At 39.0% G+C, this 13319-nt stretch overlaps 1 protein-coding gene across 11 annotated transcripts in view; it reads right to left on the minus strand.

The window, feature by feature from the left end:
• Nucleotides 1-13319, minus strand: part of SOX5 (SRY-box transcription factor 5) — a 951808-nt gene that overhangs the window by 803597 nt on the left and 134892 nt on the right. For all 11 annotated transcript variants that reach the window (XM_070494048.1, XM_070494061.1, XM_070494052.1 and 8 more), the window contains one exon: nucleotides 11057-11138. The gene's annotated coding sequence lies outside the window, so the exon portion shown is untranslated. The remainder of the gene's footprint in view (nucleotides 1-11056; nucleotides 11139-13319) is intronic.

Below are 13319 nucleotides of genomic sequence, written 5' to 3' on the forward strand. Positions count from 1 at the left end.
CTTCAGTTCAAGGGTGACATCTTCTCTCCCACTCCCCTGACGTCTCCGTCTGGCCTGCCCTCACTGAAGGAAATGCCCTCTTTATCTCGAAGAAGTACAGGCTGCTATGAGAAGGAGGCTGGGGAGGGAGGTTATTGGTTGCAATTGTTTGAAAGAGTCTAATAATTGCAGCTAGGGATCCATCCTCTTGTGTCACGTAAGTTGGAAAATGGGTCAGACATAATGCATTTGGTTAAGTGTCTAAACTGAAAAGGTGCTATTTTATTTTAAATGGCATAGTCTTTACAAAGGCTAAGGTTACTGGTGCAATGCTCTCTCATTTTAAAACGTAACAGGGACATGCCCTCTGAGGGTCAGGCTTTCATTTGCTGATGTTAATTCTCAGCTGCCTGCTCCTCGTCCTTCATTGTACCCTGTGTCTTAGCTGGGCACGCTCCTGATTCCCCGCTATATCCAGACGGTCCATGTAAATAGTGTTTATGTTAAGGAAGTCATGTTCAGTGTGACTGGAGCACACAGAAACTGATGTTGTTGTCACTTTAGATTAAGCTCTTATTTTAGTAAAGGAGGCAATTGGAGCAGGCAGCTGAGTGGCCGAATGAAATATTCAGCTCATTTCATTTAGAGCTGCCCGGTTTCCATTGTTCACGCTGGCAAGGCTGGTTAACCCTGTTGGTGCCGGCGCAGCAGCAGCCCCCACTCACTCCTGCATCCACGCTCAGGCTTCCTCCAGCTAACACTTTTCAAGCCATCCATCAACACACCGAGAAGTATTCAGGTGAACAATGTAGCAACAGTCATCCTTGGATGGATCTTTCTGAAGTCCTGTCCATTTGTGTGCCCAAAATGGATGCTTTAAAAAGGAGTCATATGTATAGAGTGTGCTAAATCTCCAGGTACACCTGGAAGATGGGCAAGCACAGAGATGCTTAGGACAGAGTGTTTTTGAGGTGAGAGCTAAAATGTTAAAATGTAAAATGTGGGGCAGCCCGTTGGCCTAGTGGTTAAGTTGGAGCACTCCATTTTAGTGACCTGGGGTTCGTGTGTTCAGATCCTGGGGGCATACCTACACACTGCTCATCAAGCCCTGCTGTGGCAACATCCCATATACAAAATAGAGGAAGACTGGCATAGATGTTAGCTTAGCAACAATCTTCCTCAAGCAAAAAGAGGGAGATTGGCAATAGATGTTAGCTCAGAGCCAATCTTCCTCACCAAAAAAAATAAATAAATAAAATGTATTTACTAAATGAAGATGTGTGCTTAATTCCTTGAAACATTGTTAAGTACATACTGCCCTGTGACAAGGAGTTGTTTAAAACACAGGTAGACACCATCATTCTAAACAAACGTACCAGTTACATCAATTTTTGTTTGAAACTTACTATTTGGAAGGACTTACAGAGAGAGACCCTCACTAGTACTTTACTTTCCTCGGAGTGCCATTGACTAATTGTGTCCTGGTCACTTTTCGGAATTTTAGGCACCTGTCCAAAGACTCTACCACCGTAATAACATTCTAATCTACCCTGACCAAAAGTATTCTGACTTCAAGCTTTCTCTCTTTCTCTCTCTCCTTCTTTCCTTGTTTTTTTTCTTTTCTTTTCTTTTTTTTTTTTGACAAGTTAAACCAGAAAAGGTGGCTGAGGGAAATGATAAAGTAAATATTATTTCCAAACGTCAAATACCTGGTTAAATTAAGGACTCTTACCAGTTTTTCACCCATGAGAAAATGTGTTGTAGAATGAATGATTTCATCACCTCAAGATGCTGAGAAGGTAAACATTCTACTTAGCTACAGCTTATAGCTATTACTTACTGTCCATAAAAAGTACCAGTCGTTGAAAAGAGTAACTAATTTTTTTTTCTGCTTCTCCCCAAAGCCCCCCAGTACATAGTTGTATATTCTAGTTCTAAGTCCTTCTAGCTCTGCTATGTGGGACGCTGCCACAGCATGGTTAGATGAGCGGTGCTAGGTCCGCACCCAGGATCCAAACCAGCAAAACCCTGGGCTGCTGAAGTGGAGCGTGCAAACCTAACCACTGGGCCATGGGGCCCGCCCCCAAAAGTAATTTTTATTACGGAGATGCATTCAACTCCAAACAACTGAGTGACAAATAGATACTAGGCTCTATGCTAGGCTAAAAGCGATCCTTACGTTCGTGGTATCTAAATATTTAGTAAGTATTTATTCTGTGGTTCCAGGTTTTATGGGGTCCTAAAGCTCATGTAATTTTAGAAAGAGAATACACATTAAAATTTTAATTTAACATGAAAGTGCATATTTATTTACAGTGAAGAAATCCCAACAAATTACTACTTTAAAATGCTGAGAAATATCGCAAACATCACACAATCTGGAAAACATAATATTCATATCAATTAGCTCCCTGACCACACCTCTCTAATGCTTTTTCCTCTACAACTGTTTCCTGCATACTCTTTGATTGCTTCTTTGTAAATATCATTTTCTACAGAAAATAGAAAGATAATCCATTCTTTTATCTAGTATGTTTAATCAAAACTTGTTTTTAACTATTCATAATTGGCATTCAGAAAACATGTAACTGCACATACACAGTGGTACTTGCTGCCTGTATTACTGCTACAAGTTTGCGCTCTGAAAACACAGATGTTTGAGAAATTCTATGTGTGTAACATCTATCAAAAAAGAAAAAATATATGATGCATTATTAACAGTATAAACTGCATTAGTCATCCAATTCCTTACAGGACAGAACTTCTATTGTGACTGGGCATTGATACAAACCATCTCCTCTGTTTATAATACTACACACCTAATAATGAGGAAGGTTCTCCAGAGTAGCCCCTGGCTCGGTATGTTTCAAATCTAGTTTCTCCCCTCCACCTACAAGCGTCAGGCGTCAGTGCTGTAGGACGTGTCCATAGGACAGTACGGCCTGTTGCGTTCCTCACCTGTGTGTCACCATGCTCTAGTGAATTGGCAAAGTGGAACATCATCAATGGCTTCACCATACATGGAAGTGTTTGCAAACAATATGACTATATCCCACTTAATTTAAAATCTCTGTATCCCAAATTTGACTCCCCCATTGGTGGACCCGCCCCCCGACCAAGATAAAGCCATGGCCTCTCCAAGGCCACCACAAAACAGAAAAGGAATAGAGAGAGGTTAAAGTGGAGGCACTGGTCCTAATGACTGCAGTTAAAATAGCTTACTTTGCAATTTTTACAAAATATGTGATCATCTGAACACATTGCCTACAGCTTCTGCCCAAACTTCAGACAGAACCCATCAGAGCGAAGGACCCTGAAGCTTAGTTTGCCTCTGGTGAAATAATTTACTCCTTTTCTGGTTGAACAAATGTTTTTTAAATAACAAATATCAGATATTTGTCAATAATTGTGATTATAACTATCTATTAAAGGAATGTTATTTTAAGACACAGCAAGTCCAATTGGTAATTAACAATAATTGGAGAATTCCGTGAAAAATAAAAAAGAATGGTGTTTGGAACAAATTTTCTTCTTGGAATTATAAAGCTGTTAGCACCAATTTTCTAAAAAAACAAAGACCTTCTGCATCTAAAGTCTAAACAAAATGTGGAATTAAACAAATTTTTAAGAATTGCCACATATTTCGACAGCTAAAAAACAAGATAATGGTTGAGAAAAGCATGCTGAGTTAGCCACTGCAGGAAGACTGTGGAAATATGCTTTTGGAAGTTTGCTTTCCAAAGAGCCTATGCAAATAAGTAAGAGACAATAAGTCCAAAATTTAATTTTGATGGAATTTTCTCCTGCGCTGACTTTCAGAAACACACATATCATAATCTAAGAACACGTTATCACTAAAAAAACCCACATAGCTTATGTTTGTTGCATAGGTATAGAATATTTATCCATTAAACAAGACATTAAATCAAAATATTCTAGGTACTAATAACAAAAGAGAAGTTTTCTATATTTTTTAAAATAAGGTTTTCATATTGAGTTTATTCATTTGAATTATATTTGATTACACATTAAAAAGATACCAATTCTTTGTGTCCATGTTGACTAAGAAGATAAAACATAAACTTTCGGTCCAACCATCAGGTCTTAAGAAATCTAATCCACAATTCAGCATACTCATGAAAGTAGCTAAAGTTAGTTTTCATAGACTTCCCAAATCATTCATCAAGAGTTTAAAGGAAAAGTTAGTCTTAGATTTAGGAATCAAATTCCAGTTGAAATTTTTGAGATAGATGGCCCAATCTCTGAAGTGGGTGAAATGACCTGCTTGCCTTAGTTTTTTAAATTTTCATCTCTTTCCATTTTGTTTCATTTTTTTCCTTCCTCCTTCTTCTTTTTCTTAAAACCATAGAAACTGGGTGGCCTTGTCACAAAAACCATTAGCAAATGAAATGTGAATTATAAAAAATATCTCAAGACATAAAGTTTGTGAGGGAGAGTGGGGAAAAAATTAAGACCTTTTGGAAAGTTGCTGAGCAACAGCAAAGCTAAAACCAAAGCACAAACCCCCAAAACTTAGTAGATGCAGACGTTAATCAACAGAACCAGTTATAGTCAACTCAAAGTCAACAACAGGGAACATTCAAAGTCATTCCAATACATATACCACCAGACCAAATTTGGACCTGCCAAGTCTAGTTTCCTGTTTCCCTTCTCTGGCCTCTTAATCTAAACAGACAAAATGTTTCATTGTAATAGTGTTGTTACCCCAGATGTATCCCAAATTCCACTGGCAATGGAGAACACAACCGCCCACATCCCACATGCATCACACACACACACACACACACACACATGCACATTTTGGTGAGTGTTTTGGTTTTGCAAGTTGTAGATTACCATAGTTTCAAACAAAGTATGCAACAGAACAGAAACTTAGCATCAAACAAAACATTTTAACAAAGCCTAATGGAAAAAGGACTTATAAATCTCACTGTCTAAAACAGAGGTTGGCACAGTATGGTCCAAATTCAGATCATTGCCTGTAAAATAAGAACTGTTTAATGGCAATCAATTTGTTTAGTTTACAATCAATCTGATGATAGAGAACATTAACTTTGAACAATTAAGTGAAATATCTGCCCCCCAAAAATTCAATTTTTCGCATTGAGACTTCTATTATAAAAAATTTACTCAATTATTATTATTACATTTTGAAATATGTCAATAAAAATCCTGTGGAATTTTTTTTTCTCTCTTAAATAATAACTCATATAATATTCTAAATTTCACCTCCTAGCCTACAAACCCTAAAATATTTACTATCTGGTCCTTATCAGAGAAAGTTTGCTGACACCTGGTCTAAAACAATCCGATCTACAAAATTGTTCTAGCCCCATCTATTTCTAGCTTTTATAATATACATATGTATGTGAGCAGTTAGACTGCATAATATAACTACCTACATAAAAAATTTACAATTACCTCCTAATGCTTTCTAAAGCTGTACCAGAAAAAGACCACAATAACTACCCCCTGAAAATAGGCTCCTATGGAGAGCTCACAATAATGGATCGTATTTATCTCACCTCAGAGTAAAACGAAAAGGAGGCACTGATTTTACCGAATAATTTAGCTTGAAAAAATTATAATACCCAATGATGGAGGGAGTGTAGAAATGAAAATTCATTGCTACATTAACTGTAGCAGTGTTAAATGGCACAATCTATCTGGAAAGCAATTTGGTGCTAGACAACAAAATCCACTAAAATACTTACACAATTTGATACAGTAAATCTACTTTTGAAAATGCAAAAAATATAAACACACACACACACACATAAAGATGTTCAATAAATTGTTATTTACAATAGTGACCTGTCCCTACCATTTTTTTTTTCTGTTAACAGCCCTACCATTCACCTATAGAATTCACCTATAGAAGCGAGAAATCTTGGCAGTAGCCTCTCTCTCACACCGACGGAGCCAATAATTCCTCCCTCTCGGTCTTCCACGTCCTTCTCCTTTTTATCTCTATAGCTACTATCTTGGCTTAAGAACCTGCTATTTCTCTTCTGAATTACTGCAATATCATCTTGGGGCTGGATTTGCAAAGTGAGGCCTAAGCTTATACAATTTGGGAACTCTTTTAAAGAAAAAGAAGGTAAAATTGTGAATACAAAATTTGCATCCCCAGTGCCACCCAGCCTTAAGAGAAGCATAACAGAGGGGTAGTAACATAGAAAGAGAAAGGACTCATGACTAATTGAAGTTAAAAACTCATACATTTTGCAAATTTTATAAAAATACGACCATGAGAAAACATTTTAGAGTCTCCACCAGAATACTCCTAGACGCCCACGCAGGCCGAGCATCATTTATTTCAGCTTCTTGGTAATCTGGCTCCTCACCAAACCCTTAGTTTCTAAGGTCTGTGATTTCTAAGCCATCCATCCAATCATACTGCTGAAGATTAATTTTTCTAAAATGAAACTCTAAACATATTCCTTCCCTACTTGAAAACCTTTCTTGCCAATAAAATAATTGGCACAAATCCTTCCATGATATCACCTCCACCTACTTCTCCAACCTAGTTCTCTGTTGTTCCAGACATGCTGCATTATTTACAGTTCCTTATGATGTTATTTCAAACTTCCCATACCTTAGCAGGTGTTCTTGCCTCTAAATGAAATGTTTTTCTCTTCTCTTTTTTGGCTGATGGATGTCTTCTCATGTTTCTATCCCCACTTACCTGTGGAAGCATTCCCAGACCTGACACTAGAGTCCTTGGGCCACCCTCCTCCAGCACTGCACTTATTACCTGTTAGAAGAACTCATTTACTATCTGATTCCCCTGATAAATCAAAAGGTCCTTCAGGGCAGAAACCTCATCATAGCCATCTTTATTTCCCAAGTGGCTGCATTAAGTAAGTGCTCAGTAATCCTCAAGATGAACAAATGAATGAAAAAAGAGGAGAAGGAAATATAAAAAAAGGTTACTTTTTTGCTTTCAGTTATTGGTTCTGTTAGCATTTTTTTGCCCTTATTTGAAAATATTTTTGTTATGGGGCTATATTTGTTTTATAATGGGAAATCTAATTTACAATGAAATATTTCTTTGAGGCTTACTCTAATTTTCATCAGATCTGCTATCTAATTCTCTTAAAACTGCACACCTGTGCCACGCTTATTTAGATGGCCAACAGTCTACTTTATTTGAAATCATGTTTAGATCTCTGTACACAATTAGCTAAATAAATATCATTAGTGCAGCTTCATTAAAGTGTATTTTTCTTAAATATTTCTCAGTACACATATTTCTCCGTAAGTGAGCATCTATTAGTTTTGGCAAGAAAAAACTTATAATGGACTTATTTCCATAGGTATATATTTCAGGCACCAACTGAAAGGAATAATAAAAATTTTTTGCCATCTGGAATAAAGCAGTGATGAATACTATAAGACTCAACTTATGTTCACACGCATAAAGCTATCTTTCTGAATCACTGTTATAATTTCTAGCTCTCACCTAGGATGCAATTAAAAAATTGTTTTTAAAAGGAAAACATCCAAAATAATCTGATAATTCTCCTTATATAATCCTCACTGAAACGGAACATATTTTACCCCTTTTTTAGTAAAGCTCTCATTATCATTATCTAGCATTTGCCGGACCTTTATAGCAAAGATTTTACCCTTTTTCTCTTACATGATTTTAAAAAGTTGTTTTAGTACACATTGTTTAAATAAGCCCTATGCATGGCATATTTAGATGTGAATACAGGCCAGGAGCACGAAAAATGTAAACCACAGGCCATAGGAATAACATCACCAAACTCAAGATGACACAATTTTAGTAGCTTCAGAGCCATTTGAACCCTAGGATAATCTAGACCTCTGGTTTAGGTATAAACTCATTTTCTAGACTATGGATATGATGGTATTAGATTGGACCTCTCCACAAATATGCTCCTGTTTCTCCTTTGTGTAAGGCATGTTGTTCTAAGTTCATGCAAGGATACAACCTTATGCCGAAGTACAAATTTCTTTCCTAGATGGATCCATGCCTCGCCCAGCCTCATTTGTTTGTTTAAAGGAAAGACAGAATTCTGCTCACTGCACAAGCCTGCATGCAAGAGTCGCCTGAGATGAAGGGTACTACACAGAAAGAACGCAAGCTTTAGAGCCCCACAGTCAGGGCACAGAATCCCTGCAACGGCACTTCAAAGGCTGTGGGACGCTGAAGTTAGCGAGCCTCTTTGAACCCTGGTATTATGGGTTGAATTGTGTCCTGCCAAAATTCATATGTTGAAGTGCTAACACCCAGTATCTCAGAATACGACATTTGAAAATAGTAGGTCGTTGCAGATATAATTATTTAAGATGAGGTCATTAGTGTGGGCCGTAATCCAATATGACCAGTGTCCTTATCAAAAAGGGAAATTTGAACATAGAGACAGACACTTATAGAGGAAAGATGACATGAAGAGACAGAGAGAAGACGTCATCTACATGCCAAGGAGAAGGGCCTGGAACAGATCCTTCCCTCATAACCCTCAGAAAGAATAAACCCCATCAACAGCTTGATTTCAGACTTCTATCCTCCAGAACTGTGAGACAATACATTTCTGTTGTTTAAGTCACCATTTGTGGTATTTTTTTACGGCAGCTGTAGCAAACGAATATACCTGGTTTCCTTAAACGTCAGATCCTTCATATAAAGGATGCAGTGCCATTCTCAGGATTAAAAATCACATGGTAGGTCTTTAGAAGAGGATAGGCAATATTTCGTATCATATGGGGTATAATATTTGAAGTATTTTATTTATTTCCTTGAGTCTTGCTTCTGTCCCCATTCAGTCAGCCAAGTTGCTATACTGCGCACTCACAGTGCTGAAAAAGTGTTGGCAGAGCAGTGAGCATGGGGGTGGGCCAGTGTCAATTACTGGTTTTTGAGTTTCAAAAGCCTAAGACCTTCTGGGAAATTGGAATGATTCCCATGCATAGAAAACAGACTTAGAAGAGACTTCCTATGTATTAACTAAGCTAAGAGAAGATTTAGATCCTGAGTGGAAAATGAGGTAGTCAAGGCATATATAGACATTAGCAGATCCAGGAGCAAGTTGGTGGTGTGGTGGCTGTATCTTCACCCCTCCCCCTCGCCCCCAACTCACCTTAGTGGGGATGGGATGAAGAGCAGATTTAGATCCCTTGGGAAAATGAAGTAGTCAAGGCGTATATAGACCTTAATAGATCCAGGAGCAAGTTAGGGGTGCGGTGGCTGCATCTTTACCCTTTTCCCCCTACCCTAACTTGTCCTAGTGGGGATGGAATGACCAGCTGTTAGACTGATAGATTCAATGGAGGCACCTTCATTAAACAGACATGAAATTCTGAAGTATAGGGCCAGATCAACATCCAGATTTTAAAAGAAAATCAGGAGAACTGGTTGGATGGCTCTAAAACCCAACAAGATAATGTAAAGACTTCAAAGAATAGAGAAGAGGAGAAGCTTTATGAAGAGGGTCTTGGATTGAGCTGTTGCCCTGTGGCAAGTCCCACCTCCTTCCAAGGGAGAATGATAGAAAGTGCTACTCATTCTATCTCAAGTCTTTAGGGAGGCTTCATAGGAATAATTTAGAGAGCCCAGATGTGTCCCCTGGAGTTTGGGAGACCCAATGGACTGCAGACTGGTTCCCACCTTGGAAAGCTGGAGTACCGGAGGGTCAAGCCAGGAGTAGCTCTGTAATCTGAGAAGTACCTGCACTGCCTCCTGCCACTGGTAATTCATAAGATGCATGTTTTCATGAAGGAGGTGTGGAGCATTTATGAAAGAGCCAGCTTGATGCCCAAGAAGACCAACTGGAAGTATCCTTGATACACCAAATGAGAGGCCACATGGAATGGACCATCGAAAACCAGGACCTGAGTGGGGAGTGGGTAGCTGAAGGAAAAGCCCTGCCCAAGTGAGACGAGTTGAAGCCAGATGAGTCCAGCAGGGGAGCCACCAAAGTCCCCCAAAAGTGGCCAAGTGAGAGTCAGTTTTAAACATCTGCCAGGCCCAGAAATCACAGAACCAGCTTAACATAGTACAAGTTCAAGTGAGAAATATCCCTAAACGGCTTATTTCCTCTTCTTTCCCATGTTCCAACCCCTTAGGGTTTCCCAATAGCAGCTAGCAAATGGGGGAGGAGGTGACAGATAAAGAGAGAAGGAAAAGGACACACCCTCTCCCACTGCAGTAGCCCAACCCAAAAATAGGCTCTAGATGGGGGAGGGGAAGTGATCTGATATTAAATTAACTTCCAAGTTCTGATTACGGTGAGATTGGACATTCTAATTTCTGAATGGAGAATGTTTGTGATTTAGTGTCACGAGGATTTTTTTATTTTAATCTAAGAGTAATCCTCTTAGGTATGGAACCTGCCTGAGATCTAAATTTCATCCAGAAGCACCACCCCTCACAAATTCATTTTAAAGAAACAACAGGAGAAAAAAATAGTGTTTTGATTGATTTCCTAAGCTGTGCTTGTTCAAAGTACAGTTACAGAGAGAAACTCCAAATATGTTGGTAGGAGATAATGGCAGAGGGAAAAGATCTCTTTTCTTGGAGGGAGTCTTGATCTTAGAAATGGCTGAGTGATATGTCCAGGCAGATGGCCCTGACCAGCCTTGCAAAGGACCCCATGCAACAGAAAGACATAGAGCAACAGAACGAGTACCATGTGCTTCACAGTAGCATGCAACAGGCAAAGTGCTTTATACCACCCCAGAGAGTGGCCTAGCAGGAGCAAGAGCATACCCCCATGTTCCCAGGAGGTACCTGGAAGAAGCTAAGAGAAGGAGAGCAGAAGGAAGATCAAGGTACGCTTCAGCAGTGGCCCATAAGTCCTGACAAGAGATGAGAGGACAGATGTGGCTAATGAAGAGATGACAGCCAAGGAGAAAGTATATCACCCCTCAAGAGCTTGGTACCTTAAAAACTCATCCAGAATTTAGGGGCAACATCAGATTGAGGCTACATGACTAAATGAAGGATCTAAATATAATTTAGATTTAGCCATCGAAGAATAAAGAAAGTTATATTTCTTGCACACTCGGTGCATAGACAGAGACATACCTGCCACATGCGGGGAGGCTTGTCCAAGACTTTTAAGGATCCTCTTGAAGTGTGTCTTCACACCATGGACTGATTAAAAAGCCTAGAAGAGAATAAAAGCTAAGTTATTTAGAGGCAGATTCATGGTGTATGGAGTCAAGCTCGACTGTTTCAAAACTTAGCTGTTTGGGGAATTATCAGTGAGGCTGAGTGTCACAGAATACAGAACACGTGTATTACCAGAGAACCCTTAAATTCGACCCAGACAGATACAGAGCCATCAGCAGAAGGAAAGAAAACAGAGTGAATCAGCTTGTTTGGGTTGTTTTTGAAATCAAATGCTCCGAATCCCAGAAGAAGACACAGAAAAGAGGAGGCATAGTAGGGAATTTAAGGTTCTTATCCTAGAACTTGGAATTTTTTAAAGCATCAAATCTTGTTTCTAATGAGAGAAGAAAAATAAATCCAGGTAAGGAAATAGATTGTGAAAGGATTCTACTTTAGCTAGAGTGTTGAAGGAAAAACCTCTCCAATAAGGTGACATTTGAGCAGAGACCAGGATGAAATGAGTAAGCCAAAGGCAGGAGGTTTCCAGGGAAAGGGAATAGCCAGTTCAAAGGCCCTGTGGGGAGAGCTTGGTAAGCATGCCCAGGAACAGCAAAAGGACCACAGTGGCTACAGCATGACATATGAGGGAGAGAGAAGTAGGAAATGAATGAGGTGGGAAAGGGCCAAGGAAGGGCTTTAGATTTTAATCTAGAATCCATTAGAGGGTTGTCTTTCTCTAAATTAAACATTTAGTTTGAGATAATTGTAGAATCGCATGCAGTTGTAAGAAATAATACAGAGAGATCCTGTGTACCCTTCACCCACTTCCTCCCAATGGTAATGTCTTGCAAGGTTATAACACAATATCACAACCAAGACATTGACATTGATAAAGGCAAGATACAGCCATTTCCCTTCCACTCCACCTCCTCGTTAAACCCTGGAATCCACTAAACTATCCACAATTTCTGTAAGTCCGTCATTTCAAGAATATTGAAAAAATGAAATCATACACTCAACATTAGTCTCTGGACATTCAACCAGGTTGGTGTGTGTATCGATAGTTCATTTGTTTTTATTGCTGAGCAGTGTTCAATGGTATGGATCATTTAACCATTCACCCATGGAAGGACAATACATTGTTTCCAGTTTGGGGTTATTATGAATAAAGCTGCTATAAACATTTGTATACAGGTTTTTGTGTGAACATAAGTTTCCTTTTCTCTGGGATAAATGCCCAGGAGCACAATTGCTGGGTTGTATGGCAGTTGTATGGTAAGGTTTTTGTTAAAAACCTGCCAAACTGTTTGGCTGAATGGCTGTACCATTTTACATCTCTGCCAGCAATGCAAGAGTGAGCCAGTTTCTGTGCATCCTTGCCAGCATTTGGTGTTGTCACTATTTTTTATTTTTGCCATTCTGATTTTCTCTAATGATTAACGATGTCAAATATCTTTTCATGTTTTTTGTTTCCTGTATATCTTCTTCCATGAAATGTTTCTTCATGTCTTCTGTCCATTTTCTAATTGGATTGTTTATTTTTTTACTACAGAGTTTTGAAAGTTTATATTCTTAATGCTAGTCCTTTGTCAGATACACAGTTTGCAAATATTTTCTCCCAGTCTGTGACTTGTCTTTTCTTTTTCCTAATAGGGTCTCTCACAGAGGAAAAGTTTTTAATTTTGCTAGAGTCCAATTTATCCATTTTTTCCCTTTTATAGATTGCGTTTTTGGTATAACGTCTAAAAATGCTTTGCTTAGGGGCTGGCCTAGTGGCACAGTGGTTCCGTTCACACATTCTGCTTTGGAGGCCCGGGATTTGCCAGTTCGGATCCCAGGTGCAGACATGGCACCACTTGGAAAGCCATGTTGTGGCAGGCATCCCACACATAAAGTGGAGGAAGATGCGCACGGATATGAGCTCAGGCCGGTCTTCCTCAGCAAGAAGAGGAGGATTGGCGGCAGATGTTAGCTCAGGGCTAATCTTCCTCAAAAAAAAAAAAAAAAGTTTCAAATAAAAATGCTTTGCCTAGCCCTAGATCTTGAAGAGTTTCTACTTTTTTCATAAAAGTTTCATAGTTAAGTTTTACATTTAAGTTCACGACATATTTGGAGTTAATTTTTGTATGAGCTGTAAGACTTAGGTCAAGGTTCATCTTTTTGCCTGTGGATGTCCAATTGCTCCATCACCATTTGTTGAAAAGGCTATGTTTCCTCCATTGAATTGGTTTTGCAC

Source organism: Equus asinus, chromosome 22, assembly GCF_041296235.1.
Source record: "Equus asinus isolate D_3611 breed Donkey chromosome 22, EquAss-T2T_v2, whole genome shotgun sequence".
In the NCBI taxonomy this organism is placed as follows: domain Eukaryota; kingdom Metazoa; phylum Chordata; class Mammalia; order Perissodactyla; family Equidae; genus Equus; species Equus asinus.